This window comes from Nicotiana tabacum, unplaced genomic scaffold (genome assembly GCF_000715075.1).
Source record: "Nicotiana tabacum cultivar K326 unplaced genomic scaffold, ASM71507v2 Un00249, whole genome shotgun sequence".
NCBI classification, from domain to species: Eukaryota; Viridiplantae; Streptophyta; class Magnoliopsida; order Solanales; family Solanaceae; genus Nicotiana; species Nicotiana tabacum.
Window position 1 is genome coordinate 50,232 of NW_027438487.1, and position 5,637 is coordinate 55,868.

Below are 5,637 nucleotides of genomic sequence, written 5' to 3' on the forward strand. Positions count from 1 at the left end.
TTTCTTTGTTCATAGCTGTACAAAGCCGAACAAACTTCTCTGAGAGAAATTTCATCATTTCCATGGAGTAGAGTAGTTTCAAGGTGCTCGTACTCATTAGGAAGTGACCCCAACAACATCAAGGCCAAGTCACCATCATCAAAAGTTGCATCCATATTTTGCAAATCTGTGACCAACTTATTGAAACTGGTGATATGTTCATTCATTGTGGTACCAGGAACATAGGTGAAGCGAAACAGTCTCTTCTTCATGTACAATTTATTTTGACTGTTTTTCTTCAAAAATTTATCCTCCAGTGCTTTCCATAATTTACTTGCAGAAATTTCCTTTGTGTATGGATATTTCTGCTCTCTAGCAAGGTAGGATCGAATGGTACTGCAAGCAACTCGATTGATAATTTTCCAATCTTCTTCTCCAATAACATCTGGCTTCTTTTCTTCAATGGCAAGATCTAGCCCTTGTTGAAAAAGAACATCTAGAACCTCGCCTTGCCACATCCCAAAATGTCCTGACCTGTCAAAAATTTCTACCGCAAATTTCGCATTTGACACAATTCTTGTCATAAGCGAAGATGCCAACGATGACGTATTATTGACACTTGATGTAGATTCTTCTTGTTTACTGTCTCCCATTTTGACACAAATATTATTTAGTAGTTGACGACACAAATCAAGATTATTTCCTTTCTGGTGTGGAAGATCAGACTAAGCTGCAACCACAGAGCATACTCAAACAGAACCTTGACTCAGTTACCAAGATAGATCTTTTCTGATGTGGAAGATCAGACTATGCTGCAACCACAGAGCATACTTAGACAGTACCTTGACTCTGATACCAATTGTTGCGGAAGCCAAATGTATATAGTGTGAATGAGTCACAACTATTATACCAAAAATTATGACAACCACTAAATAATAAACAAGACAATAAGACAACAATAAAAGAATACCAGAATTTACGAGGTTCGGCCCATTTTGCCTACTTCCTCGGACACAATCAATATTTTATTCCACTCCAAAATTACAAGTGAAATAATACTAAAGAAAGAAGATACAAATGCCTTAAGAAGATAAAAGGCAAATGAGAGGTGTTCTTAAATCCTAAACATTAGGTCTCCTTTTATAGGGTGAAATTCTCATTCAAAATTGTCATCCACCGATGTGGATTTTTGACAATTTCAACAAAGAGGACGGAAATAGCAGGGAGAATGCATTAAATGTGATTCCTTACATGCATTCTGCAAAAGAAGATTACACTGGTCAAACTCTGCCATATATGATGAAATGAAGGAGGTAATAAGTTCGTCTATACTCACATATTTTCCCAGGGTAAAAGTGCTCAAGACTTAATCAGTTAAAAACAAGGACCTGAATATCTCCCATCATTTCTTCTACATCTTGCTTAATCTTCAGAGCAGTTGCTTCAAGTTGAGGGCTCCTCCACAGTTCGATAATTTTTAATGAACAAATATTCCCGAAACTAGGCGGAATCTCCTCAAGCTTAGGACATTCCCACAGTCGTAATTTCTCAAGCGCAGGAAAGGATTCCTCTCTAACCTCCCACTTAGCAAGACTCACTCGCTGCAACGTCAAACATTTGAGTTTCTGGAAGGTGTCTTCCTCCTCCATGTTCCATTCTTCCCCCTCGATGATTGTGTCTTCAAGGTACAGCTCTTCAAGCTTGGGCAGTTTTGCTATTGTTGATAGTGAATCAGATGTCAGAGGAAACTTACACAAACCCAATATTTTCAAACTCAAAGGGAAGCGAAAATCCCACAGTCGATTTGCCGCTACAGAGGGTGCACAATCATTTGAATTTGAACTTTCAAATTCTACATGGAGGGATGCTAGTTCATTTAGGAAGTCCAATTTGGGGAACCAATATTGCTCTGCTGAGCAATCCCATGATTCCTTGAGAAAAAAATCAAGCTCTTGAAGATTAGGAAACCTTTTGAAAATATCCTCTGTGTCTTTCGAATAAGAAAGCTTGAGTCCTAATATTCTCAAGTTCTCTAACTTTGAGTCCTCTGCTACCAGTATAGGTTGATTGGTATCCAAATCAAAGAAAGAACAGTCATCTATGTCCAGCACTCGCAACTTTACAAGATCCAAAATTGTCGGTAGAAGTATCAAGGGCGGTCCGTCGTTTTCCACCAACAGAGTTTCTAGATTCCAGAGATTAGAAAAAGACGAAGGCAGAGATTTAACTTGTGTCTTAATCTGTAGGAACCTCAAGTGAACCAACGTGCATATCTCATTCAGCAAAGAATCATTTACCTTGATAAAAGAGCCGTATAATTCCAACACTTTAAGAAGCCTCAAGTGTCTTAGGTGACATATATCATAAAGACGGTTGTCCAGCTTGTGTCCATTTATCTTCAAAGAATAGAGGTGTTTAGCAGAGTGCCTTTTCTTTTTTGAATCGAACAGAACAAAATTGTTGTGCCCAAAGTGCTCTTTATCATAATCAATGGTTATTTGACGTGGCATTAAATCAGAAGAAGATGATGATGGAGCGCTTGAACTTATCAAGTCAAACAACTTTTCCTCTCTTGCTTTTATCAAACAAAAGTCATGCACAAGATCATGAATTTGGCAAGTCCGATCGTTACCTATTTCATTGAAAGAAATTACCAAGCTACTGGAAATTAAATTATCCAAATAAACCTCCATCACTTCTTCCAAACTGTTCATCTCTGTCTGTTGTACAAGTCCTTCGCCACACCAAAGATTTTTCAAAACAAGGACGTTAAGTGCTCTGTCCTTCTGATAACTTGCAAAGTAAAGTAAGCATGGCTTTAGGTGATCTGGTAAATGGTCGTAACTTAATCCTATAACCTTCATCACTTCTACTTCCTGCTTGAAAATAAAGGAATGCAAATTATTCAGAACTTCAAGCCACACACTCCTTTTCTTTTCCTTCCGAGCAATGACTCCAGCAATCAGATCAACCACCAAAGGAAGCCCTTTACAGTTTTGGACTATTTCTTTTCCAACATCCAGTAGTTCATCAGGGAAACTTTCTTTTCCAAAGACCCTTTTCTCTAATAACTCCATACTTTCTGCTAATCTTAGCAATCGAAGATCAAGCGGATCACTGTGGTGTTGTGCATGCAAAGCCACTTTCTTATCCCGAGTCATCAAAATAATTCTACTTCCTTTCTCAACTCTAGGAAAATGTCTTCTCAACTTATCCCATGCTGCAGTATCCCACAAATCATCTAAGACTATAAGGTACTTCTTTCCAAACAGATTTTTCCATAGCTCGTCAGCAACATCAATATTCTCACTGAATTTCGAAGTTGAGCCAGTAACTTGATTAAATAGTTTTTCCAGCAGATCCTTCTCGTCATATTTTTGATATACTGTGCACCATGCACGGATGTCAAAACGACTAGAAATTGACTTATCATTATACACTTTGTACGCCAAAGTAGTTTTACCCGAACCCGGTATACCAGTGATCGAAATGATATCTAGTGTTTTTGGTCCATTGCTGAGCTTCCTAATTATCAAGTATGTCTCCTCTTTAAAACCTACAATTATTTTACCAGCTATTGATGACTTGCGCTTAACTGGCTTGTTGGGAGAGTTCACAACAATGATGCCCCTGTTCTTGGAAATCTTCTCAAGTAAATTTGATTATTCCATAGGAAGCGTCCTACTCTCTCAGCCATAAGTAGAAACTGAGGTAAGACATATTCAATAATTTCATGATCAACACAACCATTCACTTTCAATCCATGGAAATCTCTTATGTTGCCACATACATTGTGAAGAATCTCATATTCACTCATTGATGGAAAAACCTGTTTAGCATGATACTTGGATAGATGGTGGAGATTCAAGAGGAGCAAGTCCAACTGCTCCTCAGTCATGGTGGCACTTGATTCAGAACGATGACGTGAGCTGATACAATCATCCATATTATCCATGAAGCAAGGAAGGCCATGATGCATGTCATATTTAAACAGCACGTTGCGGCCAACATGATTAAAAATTGATCCAAGTAGAGCTCTAAGCCTTTGTCCTTTGCGAATCATTACATCTTCAAACTCTTCCAAATCGGAATAAGAAAGCTGGACATATGTACAAACAAATGCCAGCTCCAATTCCAGCATTTCAATTATATCCTCGTCAAGAGATATTTGATTTTCTTCATTCTTGAAGCTCTCTATGAAATCTAGAACATTGACAATGTCCTTGCGAAGAGCAGAAAATGACACCTGCCAAAAGACCAAACATTATTTGTTTCTTATTTGTCCACACATATGCGTAGAATAAGTTTCATTTATTTTTTTAATCAATCCATTAATTTAATTATATAAATTTATTCAACTACCTGCATGTGAATAATTAAAATTCACTAATAATCTAAGAAGATCGCTAGAACATTTGTATAACATTATTGTAGTCAACGTTAGTTTTAATACGTATGAATATATATTGAATGGCATACCTCAAAGTTGTTTGATAATTCCCCTTTCTCTCTTTCTTCTTTAATTTCTTTTCCTCTTTCCATGATTGTAGTTCTCAGGATCTGATGCATAAAATGAAAATAAAACATTATTAGGAGAAATAAGGAAACACTTTTGCAGATATAGCCACACATAAGGTGTTTTTTGAAGAATATTTTTCCCATTTGAGTACCAAAATTAAACACACCTTTTAAAGTTATTAGATACTAATTGGCCAACCTTTTTATTTGATGTTGAAGACTGAAAATTCTGAGGTATATGGCTTAAGAATGAGGCAACAGAGAGTATGAAATATATACATTTATTGAAATATACTAAATAAATTAACTCTAACAGATGTATTACTGCCAATAAATAAGAGCAATAAAAAATCTTTACACAATTAAGAACACACAGTTCCTTCAAGATCTATAATCAAGAAATTTCACAGTTTAAAGTCATACCTGAGTTGTAGAACATAGTTCCATTATTTTGTAGAAGGCCGCTTTAAGGATTCCTCCACAGTAGTTGAAGAGAGTTTCTCTTTTCTCTCTTTCCATGATTGTAATTCACTGGTCAGTCCCGAAGTAATTTCAAATTCTCAACATCTGATGTATAAAATGTACATAAAACATTATCAGGATACAAAGAAACTGAAGAAATAAATCATTGCAGAAAACATTTTTGCGGATATAGCCATACATAAAAATTTGTTTAGCTAATAGAGAATAAGATCTGAGAAATGGCTTTAGAATGAGGCAACAGAGAGTATGGAATGGTTGCTAGTTTCTTTCTGTTTTTGTGTATGTATGAATTCGATCTCCCCTTTTCAACAAACCAACTACTTGAGATAAGGGCACCAGATCATTGGTGTTAGGTAGGAAATGACAGAAATATGGTTGGACGCCACTTTTGAAAGTCTTACTTTGTTAGAAGTGAGCAAAAATAAAATAAAGGTTATATCGTGTTGTATTTATAAAAAAATCATCTTATAACAAACTAACATTCCACAAATAAGAAATAAATCGACCAGTAACTACGTTCTCTAATTCTAGATTATACAAACAAGGTTCAAGAAATTCACCTTTATTATCTACAAATTAAAGTGTTAGTTTAATAAGAAGATTTAAATAGGTATTTTTTCAATAATATGAGTAAGAATTAAAAGAAGACAAAAACAA

At 35.9% G+C, this 5,637-nt stretch overlaps 1 pseudogene; it reads right to left on the reverse strand.

The window, feature by feature from the left end:
- Nucleotides 1-954: 954 nt before the first annotated feature.
- On the reverse strand, nt 955-5,302 carry LOC142179054 (putative late blight resistance protein homolog R1A-3; annotated as a pseudogene).
- Nucleotides 5,303-5,637: the final 335 nt, after the last annotated feature.